At 42.4% G+C, this 27,165-nt stretch overlaps 1 pseudogene; it reads right to left on the reverse strand.

Moving 5' to 3' along the window:
- Positions 1-1,203: 1,203 nt before the first annotated feature.
- Positions 1,204-27,165, reverse strand: LOC115643072 (annotated as a pseudogene).

Here is a 27,165-nt window from a genome sequence, read left to right on the forward strand (position 1 = left end):
ACATACTGCTGACATACAGGTAATTACCCCCAGACTATGTATATTAAAGTGTATAGGTTAAATCCCAATTTGGGGTTCCAGGGGAATGAGGTAGCACAGTTGACCAATTGATACATTCCTGGAGATTTAAAGCAAAAGGCAGTAATTAGTACTTAAAATTAACGATTCTTTATAAATTTACCCTTACATTTCTGTAGGCTGGGATTGGCATACATCTGTGAGGGGAGGCTGTCTTAACTCATGTCTATAATATTGGGCCTCTCACTGAACTCTGTCTGGGATCTGAGGGGTATTGTACCACTATCTCTTTCCTGCATTAGGGAGTAACCATGAGGCCTTTCCCAGCACTTCATGGGTCTATAACTCGCAATAAGGACACCCAATTACTAACTCCGCTCACTAACTTGAAACTCACAAGGTTACTTGTTTACCCCAGCTTCCTCTTAGCTATGTAGGGTTCTGTGTTAGCCAGCCCCCATAGCCCAAGCCAAGCTGTGGACTCTGGGCCTAGATGAAAAGTTCTCAGGAGAAACTGTAGTTAAGCTCTTACATCCATTGCTAATGGATTCTGACACTTCAAAATAGAAAACCTTGACAAAATTCATTTCATTTGCCCATGGAAAATGGTTGAACTATTATGTAGTCCTTGGGGTCAGACTTGAAATGGAAACTGACCCCCTTCTACTCTGAAAGCTGGGCAACGTTGGCTTTCCTTAGACATATGGTAGAAAACCATTTTGCTTTGGGATTGATAGATTTAATCAGGTCAGGCATTTTGCACACAACAGCTGTACAAGATGGAGTCACTTGATTCGATTTTTGATAATCAATAGTAAGATGCCATAACCCATTTGGTTTTTGTAGGAGCCAGACTGGAGAGCTGCATACTGAAATTCACTTACGAATGATTCCCTGCTGAAGCAATGATTCAATGGTTTTAGCAATATGAGGTGAGGCCTAAAAAATTTAAAAAATTGCCATTCCTAGGAAAATCTGAAATAGCTACTTTGCAAGCAACAGTGGTGGGGCCACAGCAGAAGAGGAGGAGCATTTATCAGCAATTAGGAAGGTGGCAACTCTATGACTTGGGCATAATTTGCCACATCAGCACAGAATAGTAAGGCTGGGAAAGGATTTAATGTCTCTCTGACTGTATCATCAGCCAGCTCTGCATGGAAATCTGAGAGCACTAGGAGAAAAAAATTAGGTGCCTTTATTAGTAAAGAGCCAGAGCAGTCTATCCCGGATTTGTTTGGTTCTCACCCCGTAGATGATGGGATTTAGCACAGGAGGCATCAAGAGGTAAACCTTGGCAATGAGAATGTGGAAATGCAGGGGCACATTCTGACCAAACCGGAACATGAGAGAGAAGAAGAGACTTGGGATGTAAAAGGTTAAAATGGCACAAAGATGGGAGATGCACGTCCCAAAAGTCTTGATCTGGGTGTCCTTTGTGGGGAGACTGAAGATGGCCCTGAGGATCTGGGTGTAGGACAGGGCAATAAAAATCACATCCAGACCAATCACACAGATTACCACAAAGAGGCCATAGTAACTACTAACACGGGTGTCGGTGCAGGCCAGATTCACCACGGCTATGTGTGCGCAGTACGGCTGGGGGATGATGTTGGTTCTACAATATTGCCATTGCCTTACCAGGAAGGGATATGGCAGTATAACAATGCTGCTTCGCAGCATCAGGGCCAGGCCGATCTTGGCCACCACTGGGCTTGTCAGGATGGTGGAATGTCTCAGGGGATCACAGATGACCACATTGCGATCAAAAGCCATGGCCACAAAGATCCCAGACTTCATCACTGAGAAGCAGTGAAAGAAGTATAATTGGATGAGGCAGGAACTGAAATCGATCTCTCTGGAATCAAACCACTATATTGCCAGCATTTTGGGCACAATGGACGTAGATACAACCAGGTCGGTGATGGCCAGCATGCAAAGGAAATAGTACATGGGCCCATGGAGTCTCGGCTCCATCTTCACAACGAACAGGATGGTGAAGTTCCCCAAGATGGCTATGGTGTACGTGGTGCAGAAAGGGATGGAGATCCAGACGTGGGCCACCTCCAGGCCAGGAATGCCCAGCAGGATGAAGGTGGAGGGGCTGGTGAAGTCAGTTACATTGGAATCTGACGTGGAGTAGGAGATAAGGTGTCCAACACTGAGGCAGAACGGTGTCTAGTGCATGTATCATAAGGTTCCCTGACTTCCTGTATGTGCTCAGGCTTTAGAGTGATGGTCACAGTACAAATGCCTGGATGGAGAGTCAATATTCATACCAGACACTACACGCGCTCCTGGATGCTGTTCTCATGGGTGAAGCAGATTGGTGGCTCTTCACACACTGAAAAATGACATTTTCATTATTTCGATAAATGAATTATGAACAACAGACCCTACTAATGCCAATTCCATATTGTATGGGGTTCCTTGCATCATTAATTCCTACATGTCATGCTCTGAGAAACCTTAATAGGCACCAGCAGGAAACGTGAGTGTGAACACTGGTTCTCCATCATTGTTCCTCTTAAGGCTGAATCCCAACTCTGTCACTCCCAGTGCAGCTGTGGGTCCCACAAGAATTTTAAAAAAATATTATTTACCTTAAGGTTTAAGGCTTGTACTAAACTCCCAAAGTTTCACATTTTCGCCTATCTTGGCTTGGCAAACGCTGTCACCACCCAAAATCAACCCCTCCCCACCCCTTTGATCCCAGGAAGGAGCACTTGTGACTTCTTCCCTGAGGGGTACCATCCAGGGAAGAGCTGAGAAAGAAAACAAAGGATATTAGCTGTGGCTACCAGTTAATCAAACAATATGCACAAACCTCTTAGGACACCAAACAGCCAATCCTATTCTTAAAAAAGGTAAATGTTCTTAAAAGTAAAAAGAAAGAAAATACATCTGGAACTTAGGCTTTTGCTAGATTTTAAAAGAGCAATTTCAAAATCAAGCACCCAAAATAGCTCTCTTGAGAGGCCACCTTAAAGGCTTTGAGCCTACAAAAGCATCTGAGATGATCACAGAAGAGTCCACAAGCCAGTAAGAAATAAAAGAAATAATCCTGATGGCGTTTAGTTAAACATTCTGATCTACTTACACATTTGAAGTTCAGATAAGTGGTTCTAGGCATAATCTGATAATGTATGATCATATCGGGCTTACACTGCCTATAGCATGTCTGCTCAATCCCTCCTGCCCAGAGAACAACAGACAAAGGGAAAGTTTCTTGACCAATTTTAAAAAGTTTTACCTTCCCATTGGCTCTTTTGGTCAGGGGCCCACTTTTTTTCTTTACCTGAGGGACTTTTTAACCCTTTACAGGTAAAGCAAGTAAAGAACAGCTACCAAGAGGGATTTTACAGCTAACTGCCTTGCTGGGTGTCCATCAAAGGAAGCTACCCCCACCCTTTTATTTATCACAGTTCCTTAATGGAATGAAACCCAGGGTAAAATATCCATGCTGTAAGGAGTTCTAAATTCACCTGCTTGCTCAAAATCTGAGATTTGGAAAAAAAACCCAAACCATTGCCAAGACATGTGCCCGGGGAAATCATCCGAAATAAAACATAGACTCATAGACTCATAGACTCTAGGACTGGAAGGGACCTCGAGAGGTCATCGAGTCCAGTCCCCTGCCCTCATGGCAGGACCAAATACTGTCTAGACCATCCCTGATAGACACTAATCTAACCTACTCCTAAATATCTCCAGCGATGGAGATTCCACAACTTCCCTAGGCAATCTATTCCAGTGTTTAACTACCCTGACAGTTAGGAACTTTTTCCTAATGTCCAACCTAAATCTCCCTTGCTGCAGTTTAAGTCCATTGCTTCTTGTTCTATCATTGGAGGCTAAGGTGAACAAGTTTTCTCCCTCCTCCTGATGACACCCTTTTAGATACCTGAAAACTGCTATCAGGTCCCCTCTCAGTCTTCTCTTTTCCAAACTAAACAAACCCAATTCCTTCAGCCTTCCTTCATAGGTCATGTTCTCAAGACCTTTAATCATTCTTGTTGCTCTTCTCTGGACCCTCTCCAATTTCTCCACATCTTTCTTGAAATGCGGTGCCCAGAACTGGACACAATACTCCAGTTGAGGCCTAACCAGCGCAGAGTAAAGCGGAAGAATGACTTCTCGTGTCTTGTTTACAACACACCTGTTAATGCATCCCAGAATCATGTTTGCTTTTTTTGCAACAGTATCACACTGTTCACTCATATTAAGCTTGTGATCCACTATGACCCCTAGATCTCTTTCTGCCATACTCCTTCCTAGACAGTCTCTTCCCATTCTGTATGTGTGAAACTGATTGTTCCTTCCTAAGTGGAGCACTTTGCATTTATCTTTATTGAACTTCCCTGTTTACCTCAGACCATTTCTCCAATTTGTCCAGATCATTTTGAATTTTGACCCTGTCCTCCAGAGCAGTTGCAATCCCTCCCAGTTTGGTATCATCCGCAAACTTAATAAGCGTACTTTCTATGCCAACATCTAAATCGTTGATGAAGATATTGAACAGAACCGGTCCCAAAACAGACCCCTGCGGAACCCCACTTGTTATACCTTTCCAGCAGGATTGGGAGCCATTAACAACTACTCTCTGAGTACGGTTATCCAGCCAGTTATGCACCCACCTTATAGTAGCCCCATCTAAATTGTACTTTCCTAGCTTATCTATAAGAATATCATGCGAAACCGTATCAAATGCCTTACTAAAGTCTAGGTATATCACATCCACCGCTTCTCCCTTATCCACAAGGCTCGTTATCCTATCAAAGAACGCTATCAGATTAGTTTGACATGATTTGTTCTTTACAAATCCATGCTGGCTATTCCCTATCACCTTACCACCTTCCAAGTGTTTGCAGATGATTTCTTTGATTACCTGCTCCATTATCTTCCCTGGCACAGAAGTTAAACTAACTGGTCTGTAGTTTCCTGGGTTGTTTTTATTTCCCTTTTTATAGATGGGCACTATATTTGCCCCCTTCCAGTCTTCTGGAATCTCCCCCGTCTCCCATGATTTCCCAAAGATAATAGCTAGAGGCTCAGAGACCTCCTCTATTAACTCCTTGAGTATTCTAGGATGCATTTCATCAGGCCCTGGTGACTTGCAGGCATCTAACTTTTCTAAGTGATTTTTTACTTGCTCTTTCCTTATTTTCTCTTCTAAACCTACCCTCTTCCCGTAAGCATTCACTATACTAGACATTCCTTCAGACTTCTCAGTGAAGACCGAAACAAAGAAGTCATTAAGCATCTCTGCCATTTCCAAGTCTCCCGTTACTGTTACCCCTTCCTCATTGAGCAGTGGGCCTACCCTGTCCTTAGTCTTCCTCTTGCTTCTAATGTATTGATAAAAAGTCTTCTTGTTTCCCTTTATTCCCATAGCTAGTTTGAGTTCATTTTGTGCCTTTGCTTTTCTAATCTTGCCTCTGCATTCCTGTGTTATTTGCCTATATTCATCCTTCGTGATCTGACCTAGTTTCCATTTTTTATATGACGCCTTTTTATTTTGTAGGTCACGCAAGATCTCAAGGGTAAGCCAAGGTGGTCTTTTGCCACATTTTCTATCTTTCCTAACCATCGGAATAACTTGCTTTTGGGCCCTTAATAGCGTCCTTTTGAAAAACTGCCTACTTTCCTCAGTTGTTTTTCCCCTCAGTCTTAATTCCCATGGGACCTTGCCTATCAGCTCTCTGAGCTTACCAAAATCCGCCTTCCTGAAATCCATTGTCTCTATTCTGCTGTACTCCTTTCTACCCTTCCTTAGAATTGCAAATTCTATGATTTCATGATCACTTTCACCCAAGCTTCCTTCTACTTTTAAATTCTCAACAAGTTCCTCCCTATTGGTTAAAATCAAGTCTAGAACAGCTTCCCCCCTAGTAGCTTTTTCAACTTTCTGAAATAAAAAGTTGTCTGCAATGCAGTCCAGGAACTTATTGGATAGTCTGTGCCCCGCGGTGTTATTTTCCCAACATATATCTGGATAGTTGAAGTCCCCCATCACCACCAAATCTTGGGCTTTGGATGATTTTGTTAGTTGTTTGAAAAAAGCCTCATCCGCCTCTTCCGCCTGATTAGGTGGCCTGTAGTAGACTCCCAGCACGACATCACCTGTGTTTTTTACCCCTTTTAGCCTAACCCAGAGACTCTCCACCCTTCCGTCTCCTATGTCCATCTCCACCTCAGTCCAAGTGTGTACATTTTTAATATATAAGGCAACACCTCCTCCCTTTTTCCCCTGTCTATCCTTCCTGAGCAAACTATACCCATCCACACCAACATTCCAGTCGTGTGTATTATCCCACCAAGTTTCAGTAATGCCAATAATGTCATAGTTGTATTTATTTATTAGCACTTCCAGTTCTTCCTGCTTATTACCCATACTTCTTGCATTTGTATAAAGGCATCTAAGATACTGGTTTGATCTTGCCTCCCAGCTTTGCCCTGACCCTCCTTCCTCTCTGCCATTATAGCCCGTGCTCCCTCCTGTTTCCAACCCATCTCCCAGGTCTTGTTCCCCACTTACCTGTGGGCTTTGCTCACCTGTCCCCGTCGAACCTAGTTTAAAGCCCTCCTTACTAGGTTAGCCAGTCTGTGCGCAAATAAGGCCTTTCCCCGCTTCGAAAGGTGAACGCCATCTGTTCCTAGCAGTCCTTCCTCAAATAGCATCCCGTGGTCGAGGAAGCCAAAGCCCTCCTGGCGACACCATCTTCGCAGCCAGGCATTCACCTCCACGATGCATCTGTTTCTGCCCGGACCCCTACCTTCAACAGGAAGAATCGAAGAGAATACCACCTGCGCTCCAAACTCCTTAACCCGTACTCCCAGAGCCCTGTAGTCACTCTTGATCTGCTCAGTGTCACACCTTGCAGTATCATTTGTGCCCACATGGATGAGTAGCATGGGATAGTAGTCAGAAGGCCGGATAATCCTCGACAATGCCTCTGTAACATCTCGGATACGGGCCCCTGGCAGGCAGCATACCTCCCGGGATGAACGGTCAGGGCGACAGATGGGTGTCTCCGTCCCCCTCAGCAGAGAGTCTCCAACCACCACTACCCTACGTTTCTTATCAGTGGTGGTTGGAGACTCTCTGCTGAGGGGGACAGAGACACCCATCTGTCGCCCTGACCGTTCATCCCGGGAGGTATGAACGCCCATACCTCAGTGGGCGTCATTGACAGCAGTTCCATAGAAACAAATGCTTGTTCTCAGAAGTGGGAAAACAAAGACAACGTTCGGATACCTAAGGAATGGGATGAAGCATATTCTGCTCTGGGTTTGTGCTCAGTTCTGGTTACCCAGTCTCTCTGAAACAGTTGCCATGTGCAGACAGATTGAAAAGTATGGGACTGTTTTGTTTAGAGAAGAGAGAAAGAAGGAGGCGTATGATAGCGGAGAGCAAAATGAAGAATGATCTGATGACATTTAAATGGACAAACAGAGAAGAGTTCCCAACCAGTAATGTCTATAGACAGTTATTACTTCATATGGGCTAATTCTCCAAAGCTGAGGCAAATAGTCAACAAAACTGATTGGGAGGAAAAATATAGACAAAAAAACAGGAAGGAAAATTGGCAGTTCTTTCAGAAGAGTTGATTAAATATTCAAAAAGTCACGATGCCACAGTCAAGAAAATAGAGAACTTTGGACCAACCCCAGTTCAGTGGCAAAGTGAAGGCAGCAGATGAGAGGGGAGATCCAAGAAGAGCATATGGGGAAATGGGAAATAGACAGAAAACAATACAAATTGTTAAAAACACAAGGGAAAAATCCATGCTAGACAGTGTTCAGGATCACAAAAAGGAGGTTATTAAGTATATAAAGAACCAAAGACATCCTAGACAAAGTTTTAAACTGATTCCTAGAGGGAGAAAGTAAACTTGTTAATCTTGCAGAAAAAGGAGATGTATTCAAAAATATATTTGTTCTGCATTTGTAAAGAAGCAGCATGAGGTGCTCATATCACTAAGGTGATGAAACACTCTCCAGGCCTTTAGCTGTCCAGGAAGATGTTAAAGAACATGTGTAATAGAACCTTACAATTACAAACGCCAGAGTTACAAACTGACTGATGCACCACACATCTCATTCGGAACCAGAAGTACACAGTCAATCAGCACCAGATCTCCAAAAAAAATATTATGACATGAAGAGACCTTCCAAAGATTAAGGGGTCACTGCGGGCAACACACTCATCATTAGCTCCCAGTGCAATGCTGCAGCTAAAAACGATGATGTAATATGTTGTGTATTTGGTTGTCATGGTTTTTGTTCCCATGGTAACTGAGTTAGATTATTAAGGGATAGCCTAGCCTGCTTCGGCGGGTTAGGTGAGCTCTGTGTGTGTAAATAAATGGTAGGTTTTTTAGCTGTCTGCTGTCTGGCCTCAAGTGATTTCTTCAAAACCGGCTGCGCCAAGGATATAACACGTGGCGACGAGGGTGGGATTCTGGTGCTGCTTCAGTAACAGAAGGAAGTAGAAGTCAAATTAAAAAAAAACAAAAAACTGCTTGTTTGCACTGACTGTGAAAGTGAAACTAAAAATCATGGCTACTCTGAGCAGGCCACTGGAACCTTTTGGTGAGAATGTAGAGCAGTGGCCTGTGTATGCTGAGCATTTTGAGCTCTTTGTTATTGCAAATGACATTACAGAAGCGAAGAAGGTGCCAATATTCTTAAGTGTTGTAGGGGCTAAAACCTACTCCCTGCTACGCAGCTTACTACACCCTGGTAAGCCTGAGACTAAATCTTACAGTGACGTTGTGGAAATCCTGGGGTCTCATTTTTCCCCAAAACCACTGGTAATTGCTGAAAGATATCGGTTCCACAAGAGACCAAAAAGAAGATGAAACAGTTGTACAATTTGTAGCAATTTTAAAAAAGCTAGCAGAACACTGTGAATTTAAAGAGATGTTAAATGATGCCCTGCGTGACAGGTTAGTGTGTGGCCTGTACAGTGAAACTATACGGAAGCGCCTACTGACAGAGGCTCAGCTTACATTAGAGGAGGCTGTTGACATTGCTGTCTCCATGGAACTGGCTACAAGGGAGGCACAATATATCGGTGCATCCCCTAGGGTGCAAAAAGTGTCACAAGAACCTACCCACAAAACTGTGCAGAGTCAGGAATGTTACCGCTGTGGTAAGCCGGGTCACCAGGCATCAGAATGCAGGTGTAAGGACCTGGTGTGTCGACATTGTGGCAAAAAGGGACACAGTGAGTGTGCCTGTAAACAAAAGAAAAAGAGGCCTGTGGTCTGGCCAACAAAAAGAGGAACCTTGCATACCCTAGAGCAGACCAGGATGATCAAGGTGACACCTCATCGCAAGAGGAAGTGCCACTGCATGTTTTGTCTTTGGCGGTGGGCTCACATGAATACTGGATAACCCCGTTGTTGGACGGCAAACCTGTACGCATGGAACTGGACACCGGTGCAGCCGTCTCGCTTGTCTCTGAGACTGTGTATAAAGAAAAGCTACAGCATCTTCCGCTTGAGGCAACAAAAACTGTTCTGAAGACTTATATGGGGGAAGCTGTGCCCATGCTGGGCACTATTGATGTTAAGGTGGAGCTCAATGGACAGGCTGCTAAATTGCCACTGTTTGTGGTGAGAGGTAACTACCCAGCCTTAATGGGTAGGTCCTGGCTTGGAAAGATTCAGCTGAACTGGGCAGAAGTGCACCGGCTGACTAAAGAAGAAACCAGTCTAACCCTGTAGCTCATGGGCCACTCCTATAGTCCCAACAGTGAAGAAAGATGGCTTTCTCCGGATTTGTGGTGATTTTAAAATCACTGTCAACCCAGTGTTGTGTGCAGAGCAATACTCGCTTCCCCACATCGATGACCTCTTCGCAGGCTTGGCTGGAGGACAAAAGTTCAGTAAGATTAATCTGAGTCAAGCATATTTACAGAAGCATGTCAATGAAAAGTCCCAAGAGTTGTTGACTATTGTGACTCATAGAGGGTTTTATTGATACTGTCGCCTAACCTTCAGAATAACGTCTGCTCCCGCCCTGTTCCAGAGGGCTATGGACCAGATCTTGTGTGGCTTGTCAGGAGTTCAGTGCTATCTGGATGATATCCTGGTCACTGGAAGGAATGAAGAGGATCACTTAAAGAATTTAGAGGCTGCTCTACAAAGCCTGGAAGAGTATGGCCTACAAGTTCGCAAAGTCAAGTGTGAATTCTTCAAGCTCTCTGTTAAACACTGGAGACATATCATTGGTTCTGCAGGTCTTCATAAGGCCCATGCAAAAGTTAATGCTTTTGTGGAGGCTCCCCCACCTCGAAATGTAAGCCAGCTGCGCTCATTTCTAGGACTACTGATAACCACTTCATGAGCTCCTGGGGCAGAACAAGGCCTGGAAGTGGACTGAAGCCTGTGATGTTGCATTTAACAAAGCTAAGGATGCATTGCTAAATTCTGAAGTTCTAACGCACTTTGATCCATCCTTACCCCTACAATTGGCCTGCGATGCCTCCCCTTATGGAGTGGGAGCAGTTGTGTCACACGTTATGCCTTCGGGAGAAGAGACACCTATTGCTTTTGCTTCACGCACTCTAAGCAAAGCAGAAACTATCTAAGCCCAAATCGAACGTGAGGCACTAGGAATTGTTTTTGGAATTCAGAAATTTCATCAGTATCTGTTTGGGCAAAAGTTTACTCTTCTCACAGACCATCGACCTCTGACGTCAATTTTGGACCCTACACAGGCATTCCCCCATTAGCTGCTAGTCGTATGCAACGTTGGGCATTGTTACTTTCAGCACATACATATGAAATCAAATATTGGAAATCCACTCTGCACAGCAATGCAGATGGCCTCTCCAGGTTGTCTTTGCCGGTCAAACATCAAGATAGTGCCCAAAAGGAAATCTTCTACTTTGAACAGGTAGAGAATACACCCATCACTGCTACTCAGATAAAGAAGGCAACTCACGTTGACCCAGTATTGTCCCAAGTTATGGACCTGGTGATGCATGGAAAATCTCGACAAACCTCTCCGGTCTCACCTGACCTTGTTACCTACATGTCCAGGAGGACGGAGTTATCGGTCCAATCTGGTTGTTTGTTGTGGGAGAGACGTGTCATTATTACACCATCACTGAGATCACAGGTGTTAGAACAGCTACATTCCGGTCACTGTGGAATTGTGCGCATGAAGGAAATTGCACGAAGCTATTTTTGGTGGCCTGGATTGGACAATGCTATTGAAGAGAAAGCAAAAGCTTGTATGTCTTGTCAGAGTGTGAGGAATGCACCACAGTGGGCATCCCTACACTCATGAGACTGGCCTGAAATCCCGTGGCAATGTATTCACATTGATTTCGCTGGCTCCCTTGAAGGAAGCATGTTCTTGGTGGCAGTAGATGCCCATTCTAAATGGCCAGAAGTCTCTATAATGCAGTCCACTACTGCAGAGAGTACTATCCAAAAACTACGGGGACTCTTTAGTCGTTTCGATCTTCCAGAACAACTTGTGAGCGACAATGGATCACAGTTCATCTCTCAGGAGTTTCAAAATTTTATGAAGGCAAATGGGATACACCACATCACTTCAGCACCATATCATCCATCCACCAATGGATTAGCTGAAAGATTTGTGCAGAGAATGAAACACGCTTTGAAATCAGCAAGGGGACAACACTCCATTCAAAAGCGTCTGGATACTGTCTTACTTTCCTATAGAAACACACCTCATGCTACGACCCAGGCATCTCCAGCCTTTCTAATGATTGGACGACAGCTGCGCACTTGCTTTGATCTGCTGAAACCTTCTGAACCCCGACAAATTGTGCAACGTCAGCAGCAATATCAAGTCATCAGACGGGCACCCAGAGCAAAAGACCGAACCTTTAGCCCGGGACAGCCAGTTTTGGCTCAGAATTATACTTCCAGAGCTAAATGGGTCCCTGTCATGATCATCACTCAAACAGGACCTGTTTCCTACACAGTCCGGACTGCAGAGAATCTAACCTGGTGGCGACATGTAGATCAGCTGTTGCCAGGTCATGCCAGTCCTCAGGACACATCTGCTGTTGAGTGATCTGATTTCACCTCTTCTGGTGAGACACCAAATCATGAATCACCTGTTTCTGACTGTTCTCCATTATTGCCAACGGCTGAGATACCCCTTTGCCCAGCGCGAGCTGATACCACCTCCTCACCTGTTCGTGCTGCGGACCCTGAGCCCATGGTACTTTTGCGTGCGACAACACCAGGAGTTCACCGTAATCCACCTAGAGACAGAAGGTCTTGTCATCAGCTGGATCTTTAGCTAGGGCGAACCCATGGTTATGGGGCAAAATAATCCCCAGGGTTTAGCCGGGAATGGAGCCAGTCTACCCTCCTTCTCTAGTCTAGTGTGTGTTTTATTTAGGGGATGTTCTTATTAGGGGGGAATGAATATGTTGTGTATTTGGTTGTCATGGTTTTTGTTCCCATGGCAACTGAGTTAGATTATTAGGGGATAGCCTAGCCTGCTTCAGCCGGTTAGATGAGCTCTGTGTGCGTAAATAAATGGAAGTTTTTATAGCTGTCTGCTGTCTGGCCTCAAGTGATTTCTTCCTAAACCGACTGCCCCCAAGGATATAACATGATCCTTGTGTGCATAAGCAGGGGAGTGGTGTGTTGGAGCAGGGGAAGGATTTTACCTCACACATGGCATTGGTGAAATTGACTGCGTCCAGTCGCAGGGTCCATATTTCAAAAGGGATGTTGAAAAATTGGAGAGAGGGCAGAAAAAAGCTATGAAATTTATTGGAGGCTGGAGAAAATGCCTGTCAGTGAAAGACTTAACGAGCTTCATTTATTCACATTCAATTGTAATAATGGGATCTATAATATAGCAGAGAAAGGCAGAGCAAGAACCAGTGACTGGAAGCTGGGGTGATTAACCGCTGGAAGAAACTGCGATAGGAAGTGATGGATTCTCCAACTCCCCATGCCTGCAGATCCAGACTAGTCCCTTTTCTAGAAGATCTGCTTGAGGGTTTCTCTACACTTGGAATGCTACAGTGGCACTGTCATAGCAATTCAGTGTAGAGTCTATCACTAATGGCTGGGGTTCTCCCATCAGTGTATGTAATCCACTTCCCTGAGAAATGATAGCTAGATTGAGAGAAGAATTCTTCTGTTGAGCTCATGGTGTCTACACAGGGATTAGACTGATATAACTACATCTCTCTGGGTATGTCTACACTATGGGATTATTCTGATTTTACAGAAACCGATATTTGGAAACAGATTGTATAAAATCGAATGCACATGGTCACACTAAACACATTAATTTGGCAGTCTGTGTCCATGTACCGAGGCTAGCGTCGACTTCCGGAGCATTTCACTGTGGGTAGCTATTCCAGAGCTATCCCTTAGTTCCTGCAGTCTCGCCCACTCATTGGAATTCTGGGTTGAGATCCCAATGCCTGAAATTTGTCGAGGGTGGTTATGGGTAAATGTCATCACTCAATCCTCCCTCCGTGAAAGCAACAGCAGACAATCATTTCGCGCTCTTTTCCCTGGATTGCCTGGGCAGATGCGATAGCACTGCAACCATGGAGCCTGTTCAGCCCTTTTTCACTGTCACCGTATGTCTACTGGATGCTGCTGACAGACGCGGTACTGCAGTGCTACACAGCAGTATCCCCTTGCCTTTGCAAGTTAGCAAAGACGGTTACCAGGTCTACTGTACCGTCTGCTGCTTTGCAAGTTGACAAAGACAGTTACCAGTCATATTGTACAATCTGCTGCTATCATAGGTGCTCCTGGCCAGCTTCGGTGAGGTCAGTCGGGGGTGCATGGACAAAAATGAGAATGACTCCCCAGGTCATTCTCTTCTTTAAGTTTTGTCTAATGGAGAGTTAGTCCTGCCTAGAATATCAAGCAAGCCTACTAAAGAACTAGAGAGGCAAACGTCCAGTCTGAGTCAGAGCCCCAGACGTCCCACAGAAATGATGAGCTGTGTGCCATTCTAAGGGTGCCCCTGCAACAACCCCAACCATTGTTTCCTACCTCCCTCACTCCTCCTGGGCTACCGTGGCAGCTATCCCCCCATTTGTGTGATGCAGTAATAAAGAATGCATGAATAATAAACAACATTGACTTCATTGCCTCTGCAAGCGGAGATCAAAGGTGGGAGGGGAGGGCGACTGGCTTACAGCAAAGTAGAGTGAACCACCATTCTGCACTTGCTCAGACCGTAGCTGAAAATGGGAATCTGTGACAAGCACTAGGATAGAAGCACAGGCAGGACTGAATCTCCATTTGTGTGTGGGCCTTTTGTTGACACTGGTAAAATACAAAATGTCCCAGGATATGTATGTTGGGGGACAGTTCTAAATGGCAGCTTAATTTTTTTATTTGCAGCAAAATGTAGAAGTCTAAGTGTCTGATTGTGAGCCCTGGTAGCAAGGGGTAGGCGCGATCGCGTGGTGCTGCTGACTGAGGAGAGCAGCCTGAGGCAGAAGCCTCCAGCTGCCATGATATTCCAGGCAGGACTGACTCTCTGGATCTGCAGACATGGGGAGTTGGAGAATCCTCCAATTTCTATCGCAGTTACTTTATATTGAAGTAAAGTTTGTGTGGACAGGTGCAGGGTTAATTATATTAAAGACTGATAAATTCAAAATAAACTCACAGGCCTCAGAGGTTGGATTTTTTTCTGCTACTTCAAAGAAAGTCAAATGCAATGTTAGATTGTATTAGCGGAGGGATAGCATGCAAGTCACAGTAGGAATTAATATGTAGATTACCTGGAGGGGATCCAGAGGGCAGTGACAAAGATGATGATAGGGAGGAAATACAAGCCATATGAGCAAGGGCTGAAGGAACCTGGCATGTTTAGTTGAAAAAAAGAGGAGATTAAGCTGGGGTCATAATCAAAGTCTTCAAATAGTTGGAAGGCTGCCATAAAAATCTGGAGGAAAGTTGCCCTATCTTGCTGAAGAAGGCAGAAGAAGAGGCAATGGGTTCAAACTACAGAACAGCAGATTTAGATGAAATATCAGGAAAAAACCTTCCTAACAGTAAGAATAGGAGAACAATTGAACAGACACCTCTGGAGGTTGTGGAAGTTCCTTCGCTGGAGGTTTTCTAAAGGAGAAGGGAAAGTCATCTGTCTGGGGTGGTTTAGTCATAATAAATCTTGCATCATGGCAGGCAGTTAGACTAGACGACCCTTGTGGCCCCTTCTCATCCTGTGGCTCTATGATTTTACAATGTCATCTCCTAGTGAGGATCAGGACTTAGTCAAACAGAAGTCCTGGAGATCAAGACAGGGGTAACTGGGTGAAATGTAATAGCCTGTGTTATACAGGAGAACAGAGTGGATGATTTTGTCGTGCCTTCTGACCTTGAACCCTGTGAATCTATCAGTAAAGAAAGTGGATCAGGCAATGATGTTTACTGTGTCCTTATAACACGAACAGGGAAACATTCAATTACATTGAAAGTCTGAACACATGACAGCGAGAAAAAAAAATTGTTAACAGAATCCATATTTAGCCTGTGGAACTCATTGCCACTGACATTATTGGATAAAAGTGTTTAGCTGAATAGGATTCACAAATGGGGACACTTTTGGGAAAGGATGAGCCTATACAGGAAGGATGTGCTCCACCTGAACCAGAATGAAACCAGATTGCTGGGATTTAAAATTAAAGAAGATCATAGAGCAGTTTTTTTAAACTAATAACTGCAGGGAAGCCGACAGCTGCAGAGGAAGATGTGGTTTGGACAAGGACATCCTTAAGGGAAGGATCTATTAATAGAGATTCTCTAAGTCCTAGTGAGAACGAGAGGATGGAAAATGATAAAATACAGGCAGGATCAAATCAAATGAAAAAGTGCCCCATTCAATTACATCCTGTAATGGCAGAGAGATAAAAGGAGTCAAGATTTTAAAGTGCTTATATACTAGTGCTAAAATTCTAAAAAATAAAATGGGCAAACTAGAGTGCCTCGTATCAGATTAGGATATTGATATAATAGGCATCACAGAAACATGATGGAATGAGGCTAATCAATGGGACACAGTAATACCAGGCTATCAAATATATCGGGAGGACAGAAAAGGTCCTGCTGGTGGGGGAGTGGCACTATATGTGAAAGAAAATGTAGAATCAAATGAAGTAAAAATCTTAGGTGAATCCACATGTTCCATAGAATCTCTATGGGTAGAAATTCCATGTCAAATTGTAAGAATGTAGCTGTAGGGATATATTACCAACCACCTGACTAGGATTGTGATCATGACAGTGAAATGTTCAGGGAGATTAAACAGGCTACTAAAATTAAAACAAACAAACAAACAAAAAATTAACTAATAATGGGTTATTTCAACTATCTCCATATTGAGTGGGTACATGTCACTTGAGGACATGTTGCAGAGAAAAAGTTTCTTGACACCTTGAAGGACTGCTTCCTGCAGCAGCTATTCTTGGAAAATAAAAAAGGAGAGGCAATGCTTGATGTAGTGATAGGTGAAGCAGAGGATCTGGTCCAAGAGGTAAATACAGCTGGGCTGCTTGGTAATAGTGAACATAATATAATTGAATTTAACATCCCTGTACTAGGGAAAACACCACAGCAGCCCAAGAATGTAGTGTTCAGTTTCAGAAAGGGGAACTACACAAAAATGAGGAGGTTAATTAAACAGGAATTAAAGTGGACAGAGCCAAATGTAAAATCCCTGCAAGCTGTGTGGAGACTTTTTAAAGATCCCATAATAGAGGCACAACTTGAATGTATACCCGAAATTAAAAAACATAAAACAAGAACTAAAAATGTGCCAGCATGGCTAAACAACAAAGTAAAAGAAGCATTGAGAGGCAAAAAGGCATTGTTTAATCAGTGGAAGATAAATACTATTGAGGAAAACAGAAAGAATAAACTCTCTGGCAAATGAAGTGTCAATATATAACTCGAAAGGCCAAAAAATGATTTGAAGAACTACCCAAAGACTAAAAACTAAGAGCAAAATTTTATTTAAGTACATCAGAAACAGGAAGCTGCTAAACAACCAGTGGAGCCATTGGACAATCAAGATGAAAAAGGGTCACTTACGGACAATAAGGCCATTGTGGAGAAACTAAATGAATTCTTTGCATCAGTGTCCACGGCTGAGGACGTGAGGGAGATTCCCAAACCTGAGCCATTCTTTTTAGGTCACAAATCTGAGGAATTATGCCAGATTGAGGTGTCATAAGAGGAAGTTTTGGAACAAATTTAAAAATTTAAAAAGTAATAAGTCACCAGGACCAGATGGGATTCACCCAAGAGTTCTGAAGGAACCCGTATGTGAAATTGCAGAACTATTAACTGTCGTCTGCAACATCTCATTACAATTCTTTAGACTTCATTAATGAAGCTATAAAAAAACATGTCTTGCCCATGTTGAAATTCGTAGAATTGTTCCAGTGAGGAGCACTATCACCTCTATGTTTTCCAGCAAATTAAAGTCAGGTAACAGCTCCCCTCCCCCTCACTCGTTAACAGCCAAGCCCTGAAATCCAAGAGGAAGAGGTGACACTCTCTGTGTATTAACGCACAGCTGGCTCCTGAGCTCTTTTCTGAGTTCTAACTCCAAGGAGACTTTTGCCTCAGTGGGGCCTGAGCAAACTCTGGGCCATGGCCTCTGAATTTGGCCTTCTATTGTCCATCTACTAACATCTTTCATGCTGAAGGATCCACTGTGTCACTGAAATACAGACACATATAGGCTGGAGGTCATCAGCTTGGGTTGGAGGGAGCAGCGAAGAGGGACAATTTGGCCAGTGATACTGCAGCAAACTCACCACCTGTGTCCAGAGACCTGGGATGTTTAAAACCTGTGCATGGCGGAAAGGATCACAGACCTAATCTCTATCCCATCATGCCTGTGTTCTATTGGGTTTGTCGGACAGGTGAGCTCTTCAGCAAAAGATGAGTACCTGTGAATGGTGAGATGGAAGCGTCTTCTCTGGGAATCTCTCTCACGTAGCCAGGTCCCACACCTCTGTCCCTCCAGCATCTGCAGCAGCATCCCACACTGAAAGTGACACAGAGATGTGCACTATTTATAACATAGCTCTGTGCAATCGCAGTGTAGTTCACTCAGCCTCTAGGGGAGCCTCTGGATGCAAACAGGCTGGAGACAAGCCTGTCTGGGCTTCTGTATCCTTTATGCAGCTTTAGGAGTAATCAGTAATTAACAAACCTTTCCAAAGGGAGATGAGAACTCTGAGGCTCTGTGCTGAGTCAGAGAGGAATTGGCTGCTCTGTGCATTTGTGTAAATTAAGAATTATAGTTGATTGCTAAGAAAACAAGGGCTAATGCCTAGATCTCCACAGGGCCTGATGCCCTGCAAATGCCAAGGGGGGATGCATTGTAGCAAACAGAGATATCGAGAGATAAATGACTGATGGGAGATGTGAGCTCTTTTTGCAGGTACATGGGGATGTCACTAATAGATCACAGATCTGTAATGAGTATCATCATATCCTGTAGCACCTTTTACTAAAGGATCTTCAAAATAAGTAGCAGAGGAAAATCACTATGAATATATCCCCATCATACAGATTGGTCAACTGAGGAACAGGGAGATGTGAATTGGGAAAAGTCACACAGAGAATGAAGGACAAAATAAATCATATAATCGTTGAATATCAGGGTTGGAAGGGACCTCAGGAGGTATCTAGTCCAACCCCACACTCAAAGGAGGACCAATCCTCAACTAAATCATCCCAGCCAGGGCTTTGTCAAGCCTCACCTTAAAATCCTCTAAGGAAGGAGATTCCACCACCTCCTTAGGTAACCCATTCCAGTGCTTCACCATTCTCCTAGTGCAAAGTTTTTTCCTAATATCCAACCTAAACCTCCTCCACTGCAACTTGAGACCATTGCTTCTTGTTCTGTCATCTGCTACCACTGAGAACAGTCTAGATCCATCCTCTTTGGAACTCCCTTTCAGGTAGTTGAAAGCAGCTATCAAATCCCCCCTCATTCTTCTCTTCTGCAGACTAAATAATCCCAGTTCCCTCAGCCTCTCCTCATAAATCATATACCACAGCCCCCGAATCATTTTGTTGCCTTTCACTGGACTCTACCTAATTTTTCCACATTCCTCTTGTAGCGTGGGGCCCAAAAATTGGACACAGTACTCCAGATGAGGCCTCACCAATGCCGAATAAAGGAGAATGATCACGTCCCTCGATCTGCAGGCAATGCTCCTACTAATACAGCCCTAAATGCCATTAGCCTTCTTGGCAACAAGGGCACACTGCTGACTCTTATCCAGCTTCTCATCCACTGTAACCCCTAGGTCCTGTTCTGCAGAACTGCTGCCTGGCCATTCGGTGCCTAGTCTGTAACAGTGAATGGGATTCTTCTGACCTAAGTGCAGGACTCTGCACCTCTCCTTGTTGATCCTCATCTTATTTCTTTGGTCCAGTCCTCTAATTTGTCTAGGTCCTTGTGTATCCTATCCCTACCCTCCAGCGTATCTACCACTCCTCCCAGTTTAGTGTCATCTGCAAACTTGCTGAGAGTGCCGTCAACGCCATCCTCCAGATTAATGAAGATATTGGACAAAACCGGACCCAGGATCAACCCCTGTGGCACTCCGGTTCATACCAGCTGCCATCTAGACATGGAGCCATTGATCACTACCCGTTGAGCCCAATAATCTAGTCAGCTTTCCATCCACCTTAAAGTCCATTGATCCAGCCCATACTTCTTTAACTTGCTGGGAAGAACATTGTGGGAGACCGTAACAAAAGCTTTGCTAAAGTCAAGGAATAACACATCCACTGCTTTCCCCTCATCCACAGAGGCAGTTATCTCCTCATATTTCCGGTGGTGATGGAATTATGATAAGTTTTGTACTAAGTATGTCTTGTGAGGTATCATTCTAAAAGTCTTGATCTGCTAAATATTAAGAGCTCATTGCTATCATTGTATGTGGCATTAGAAATCTTGCTATGTATGAGTTATTAAAGTATGGTGTGAGGCTGGAAACACACAAAAGCAGCCATTTGGGTACGACAATAGAGTAGCCAGACAGTGTTAATTTCTGTAATCTGCATTCATCCAGGGAAGAATCCACTGACACAGGGACTCTCTATAAGGAAGCCTCCTCAGAGGGAGCATGGATACAATGGAAAGTGTTTGGCCAATGTGAGTGGACCAACCATGTCACATGCACAGACTTTCCAGCAAGCTGGAAGAAACTATAAACAATGAGGAGTGACATCATCATTTGTCTTCGCTTCCCCATAGCTCAACACCTGAAAGAACTTCTGGAAAACAAAGGACTTTGAACAGGGGAAGGGAGTGAGAATCTGTAAGCCTGTTTGTATCATCAGTCAAAGTGAGAGATTGATAATCCCAATCCTAGCAAATGTGTTCGCTTAAGATTTGTAGCTTTTATTCTATTTAAAGTTAATCACCCTTCCCTGGGTTCAGCTCTGGCGGCTGCAGTCTTAAGTTCAACAAAGTTATCTCCATTTGTTTTAGATCCAGAGCCCATAGGAATACAGAAAACCACAAGCACATAACACATACAATTACAAGAGCATTTCTCCTTTAGTAATTTCATCAAAGTTACCAATACAGTAAGAACAGTCATACGGGGTCAGACCAAAGGTCCATCCAGCCCAGTATCCTCTCTAACGACAGTGGCCAATGTCAGGTGCCCCAGAGGGAGTGAACCTAACAGGCAATGACCAAGTGATCTCTCTCCTGCCATCCATCTCCACCCTCTGACAAACAGAGGCTAGGGACACCATGCCTTACCCATCCTGGCTAATAGCCATTAATGGACTTAACCTCCATGAATTTATCCAGTTCTCTTTTAAACACTGTTGTAGTCCTAGCCTTCACAACGTCCTCAGATAAGGAGTTCCACAGGTTGACTGTGCATTGCATGAAGAAGAACTTCCTTTTATTTGTTTTAAACCTTCAGCTCATTAATTTCATTTGGTGACCCCTAGTACTTATATTATTGGAACAGGTAAATAAGTTTTCCTTATTCACTTTATCCACACCACTCATGATTTTATAGACCTCTATCATATCCCCACTTAGTCTCCTCTTTTCCACACTGAAAAGTCCTAGCCTCTTTAATCTCTCCTCATATGAGACCCATTCCAAACCCCTAATAATTTTAGTTGCCCTTCTCTGAACCTTTTCTAGTGCCAGTATATCTTTTTTGAGGTGAGGAGACCACATCTGTACACAGTATCCGAGATGTGGGCGTACCATGGATTTATATAAGGGCAATAAGATTTTCTCCGTCTTATTCTCTGTTCCCTTTTTTAATGATTCCTAACATCCTGTTTGCTTTTTTGATCGCCTCTGCACACTGCATGGACATCCTCAGAGAACTATCCACAACGACTCCAAGATCTTTTTCCTGATTAGCTGTAGCTAAATTAGTCCCCATCATATTGTATATATAGTTGTGGTTATTTTTTCCAATGTGAATTATTTTACATTTATCCACATTAAATATCATTTGCCATTTTGTTGCCCAAACACTTAGTTTTGTGAGATCTTTTTCAAGTTCTTCACAGTCTGCTTTGGTCTTAACTATCTTGAGCAGTTTAGTATCATCTGTAAACTATGCCACCTCACTGTTTACCCCTTTCTCCAGATCATTTATGAATAAGTTGAATAGGATTAGGCCTAGGTCTGACCCTTGGGGAACAACACTAGTAACCCCTCTCCGTGCTGAGAATTTGCCATTTATTCCTACCCTTTTCTCCCTGTCTTTTAAGCAGTTCTCAGTCCATGAAAGAATCTTCCCTCTTATCCCATGACAACTTAATTTATGTAAGAGCCTTTGTTGAGGGTCCTTGTCAAAGGCTTATGTCAAATCATGAAAGTAACAGCGTATATAATTCCAAAAACGTATCAGTACCATTGACTAACTGTTACTATAAACATTCTCACATCCTCCTAGGAGGTGTGTGAGTGTGTTGTCCCTCTCATAGTCTCTTGGCCCATACATGGATTGTTTGTCAATACGGGTTCCTGCTGGAGTCTCCCACAGGGAGCTCAATTTGCTATTCTTGGGCACCTCTTTTTATGCACTAACTTTGACTATATCTACTTCTGTGCATGTAGGCGCTGTTATTGTCCCCCACACGGGGGACTCTGGATTCTACAGGCTGTGTAGGGTGATGTGCCACCTTCGCCTTGTGGGTCAGGCACCTGTTATGAACACATTTCATTGTTGCAGAAATTTTATGTTTAATTTTAACCTTTTCTGAATTTGCTTTCGCAATGTCACCAGAATGTGAGGGCCTTAGGTCATTCCTGGGCCATTTCTTGAATCTAAGGCCTTAAATAGTTTGGCTAGATCTTACTGGATTTAGCCTACAGTTTCCTTGTTTTTCAGCTTGTCTGATTTCTCACCTACTTCCTTTAGCTATTACTCATCCTTATGTTTTGCTTAATCTTATACTTTTATAATTCCATAAACCAATTTCTGTATGTCCATTTTGATTAACATAGAGTAAATACACCGAGTATAACGTATTGACTAATCATAACACCACACAATAAGTGAATACGAAACTAAAATTACTGGTTACGCTGAGGGAGAGTTATCTCATTATCAAATGATGATTAGATAATAAGTGCTCGGTCACATACATATACCAACATACAGCAATGGTATTAATTAATTAATTAATAATCCAATTGTATATGTCATTTGAAATGTATGCCTAAAAGATTATATGTAACTTAATTTTATCCACGTGTCATTAATTTACATTATTACTAGGGTTTAGTTCCTTCTTTTGGGACTCTTTCAATTGCTGTAGTAATCACTCCTCTGCACTGTGGTACGTGACTGTAATCATAGGGTGCTTCTGGAATTGGATGTGGACTCATGCTCTGTATTTCTTTATAAGTCTCAATCTCTTTACACCCTTCTCTCCTATTGTGCCTGGCTGTTGCTGGTGTTGTGACAGTTCACCACATAAGTAAGGGAATAAAAAGTATAGGTGGTAAGGGGTTAGCCCATCACACGTATTATTTTAAATTTTCCTCCCATATAACAGAAGGCAATGATGGTGCACATACTAAGGGTACTATGGCAAATAATCCATCCTTTCCATCCGATTCTCATTCCTTTTATCTTGTGAATTATCATGGTCTAAAATTTTGATAATTGCTTGTTTTGCTTTATCCATGGCATTGCTAATTTAAATTAAATATTAATTTCTTTTTTCTAATAATTGTTTCAGCAGTAATGTTAGTGGTGATATATAGCTGTGAAAGATCAGAGTGCTTTGTCTGATCAAATCCTGATAGCCAGGGTTATTAAGAATAACAATTTTATTTTCAGAGGGGTAACCGTGTTAGTCTGGATCCGTAAAAGCAGCAAAGAGTCCTGTGGCACTTTATAGACTAACAGATGTATTGGAGCATGAGCTTTCGTGGGTGAACACCCACTTTTCAAAAGTGGGTATCGGAGGTATTGTTGTATGACCAATTGTTGTGTGTACCTGTGTTTTTAAACAAAAATTTGGTCTACGTTGACCATGATAAAATTCTTTATGATGGTTACCATGTAATACTGTTTGTTGTTGTTGTTTTTCTGCATAGGCCGTTTGTCCCATTACAGATCTCCATTTAGTTGGTTGTACTGGGCATGATGCTTGCGTCACATTCACTGCCGGGGAATATTGTTGGCACATTTTCAGCAGACCACCTAGTGGAGTTATTACTTCAAACACATTGCACCTAGAGATCCACTGATGCCTTTTTTGAGAGCAACAAATAATCTGTGGTACTTTCCGTGTTTGGGTATTGTAGCGATACACTATTAGCAGAAGTACTTGCATTTGTTCCTTGTAAATATTTTCTAGGTGGCCTATGGATTGGACAGTAGCCAATTGATCAAAAACCAGCCTTATCTGGATCAAACACAATGATAATAGTAATAATATATTGAACAAAATATATATATAAGAATTATGACATGTCGCAGGGTCTTTTTTAAACACACCATGATTCAGATGTGAGGTCATAAACCCTAGGTTTCTGATTGCCCCAAATGACATTTTTTTTTAGAATCCATTTGGCATTCAACTTTTTCTTCTCCATACCTTTGAATATACTGTGGACAATACCAATTTATAATTTGCTGGTTTTGAATCAATTTTGATACCCTTTTCATTCTAAATATTGAAAGCAACTAAGTTTTCCTCCAAGATAATGAATTTTGTTCTGATCATTATTGTAGTTTACCAATTGATTAATCTTCTCTTGGTTTTTATTAAATAATCTAGTGATTTTATGCATGTTATACACAGTCAATTTTTTCTTAGTTGATAATCCATAAATCCCTTTCAATATTGAATCAACTACCTGATTAACTTCTTCCTAAAGTACAGACTTAATTTGTGTTTTGTTTTTTCAACATTCTCCTTATTTCAAATTGAGGTTTTTGTACCACATAACCTTGTAATACTGCTTATGATTTCCAGTTGATTTGGTGTTTGTGTTTTCTTCTAGGAGCATGCAGATTATTGTGTTCTCTTCAATCCAAATTAATTATATCTTGCACTTGTTGATAAGCAGTAACCTTATCCACACAGTGTACTGAGGAAAAAAACAAATGCCACCTTGGTGTTTCTGCAGGAATTGAACTTTCTTATTTGCCAATAAGATAGATTTAACACAACAGGGTTATGCATGAAATATACCTGATTGATTAACACCCGTGGCACTGCTGTGGCAGTCAGACCACTAATAGGCCCTTCCTGTAATTTTGGATATTTTACTGAATTTTGAGGTTCACGGTCCCTTTTAACTCTTATTGCCTATACTTTCATCTTCAAGTATTTGTTAAAAACTCCAGTTCCATCCAAATTTTAATTTTGATACAGGTCTTAGACTCTCTCTCATCCTCCTGTTTTGAGTCATGAATAGCCATTGTTCCACCTTTTACTGAGCTTCGACATCTGGTTCTATTTTCCCATAATCCATATGGAATTCCACCACTGGCTGGAAAAGAATGCGTTTCTCCTGAGATATATGTTTTACATTCTCCCCTGCTAGACTTCTTCAGTAAGGGAAAGATTTTGTTTTTTCCAATCTACATAAGACTTTTGGTTATTTCTCAATGTTACATATAATCCTAGTCTATATGAACCCAGCATATGATTTTGTATCTTACATTTATTTCAACTCAGAGAGTGCTGAAGCACTGGAATGGGTTACCTAGGGAGAGCGTAGTATCTCCATTCTTCGAGGTTTTAAAGGCCCAGCTTGACAAAGCCTTGGCTGGGATGATTTATTTGGTGTTGGTCCTGCTTTGAGCACGGGGTTGGATTAGATGACCTCCTGAGACAAAACTTGTCTCTTCCAACCCTAATATTCTATGATTCTATGATTGTTAGAATTGTGTCATTAGTCCATGCAGTTAACAGTGTTCTGTCCAAAATTTTAGATTTGAATTGTCCTTCGTCTGGTTGACTATCCTATCTTCAGTAAAGGAACGATCCTTTTTCCAATCTACATAAGGCTTTTGTTTATTTTCTTCTATATCATAGGCAAGAACTATATGTTTCCCTACTTTTCCTTTGACTTGTTGATAAAACCTATGATGAGGCATTCGGCTACTTAATGTCTCCGGGCAACAGTATGTTTCTGTGGGAAATTTTTCCATAATACAAGTTTTTGTTTATCTTTTAATGTTACATGTAACCCTAGTCTATACAAATCTGACATAAGATTGTGTACCTTACACATTGTTACAGTTGTATCATTAGTCCGTGCGGTAAAGAGTGTCCTGTCTCAAATATTAGCTATGAATTGTTCTTGGTCTGGTGGGTAATTCCAATTAAAGAAAATCTCGGTTGACAGGCCTGATGTTTTAAATGACTCTTGGCCTGGTTTTACTCTTTCTTGTATCCAAGTCACTGTTATCTGTGAATTTTTAGCCTTAATAGGCAAATCTGAGTTTAGTCCCACAATAACATTTTACTCCACTGCAACCATTTTGTGTCTCTGGTGGAGAACCTGCCTGTGATTCAGCTCATCTGCAGCATTCAAGCAGACATATAGGGTTACTGTAGGTGCGAGTGGCATTTTTATTGTGTCTGTCACTGAGCTCTTTTGTGTTGGCTTTCTTGCACCATCTTTGGTTCTGGTGCCTGTGGAAAGATATTTCCCTTCAGATACTGCTTTAGCTGATTCGCATTGTGATATTTATGTACTTTTTTGGTACTTGGTACAATTTTAATTTTATACACAGAGGCACTTAATCTGTCCACAATAGTCAATAGCCCAGGTTATGGGTTACACAAGTTGTGTTGTTCAGATCCACCATAGAATAAAAGCGTAACCTGATTTCCAACCTCACAAGCTTTTTTTTTTTTAATTTTGTCAAAATAGGCTCTTGCCTTTCATTTGAATTTTTCCAATTTGCAAACTACCTGATTCAGATGTTTCTGTAATGCTTCCAGACAGGTTCCAAGCTTTACTCCCTTTAGCTGTGTGCCACTGGCATGATATATAAGATGCTCTGGCACATGCATAGTTTGTTTAGTTATAACTTCACCGGGTGTATGATTTGTGGAGGCAGCTGGAGATTCCCTGAATGCCATTAAAGTGAGAGGAATCAGGGGGTCTCAACTGTGTCCATTAGCATCTACCAGCTTTTGCAGCGTATGTTTGATGGTATGATTTTTTCACTCTACCATCCCTGATTATTGAAATCTGTATGGGATATCGAATTTTTGTTGCACTCTTAATAAATGTAGGCCTTTTTAGAAAACTTGTTCAGTAAACTGTGTTCCACTGTCTGACTCCACCCTAGCAGGGAGATGTCAATGAGAAAATACTTGGTCAGTCAGAGCCTCTGCTGTGGCTACAGCGTATTTGCTTTTAAAGGAAATGCTACCGCCTATTAAGAGAATGTTAATGACAACCAGAAAGTATTGGTTTCCATGGAACTTCATATATTTGGGATCTTAAAGGAGCATTCTATTCTGTTGGAGTAGGATTATTCTGTGAACAAACTGAACAATTTTTACTGTACAGCTGTACATTTGCCTTCATGCATGGCCACCAACCTATCGAGTTGAGGCACTGCATGTTTTTCTTCGACCACTTGACGGCCTTCTGATGGTACGTCAT

This window comes from Gopherus evgoodei, unplaced genomic scaffold, assembly GCF_007399415.2.
Source record: "Gopherus evgoodei ecotype Sinaloan lineage unplaced genomic scaffold, rGopEvg1_v1.p scaffold_50_arrow_ctg1, whole genome shotgun sequence".
NCBI lineage: Eukaryota > Metazoa > Chordata > Testudines > Testudinidae > Gopherus > Gopherus evgoodei.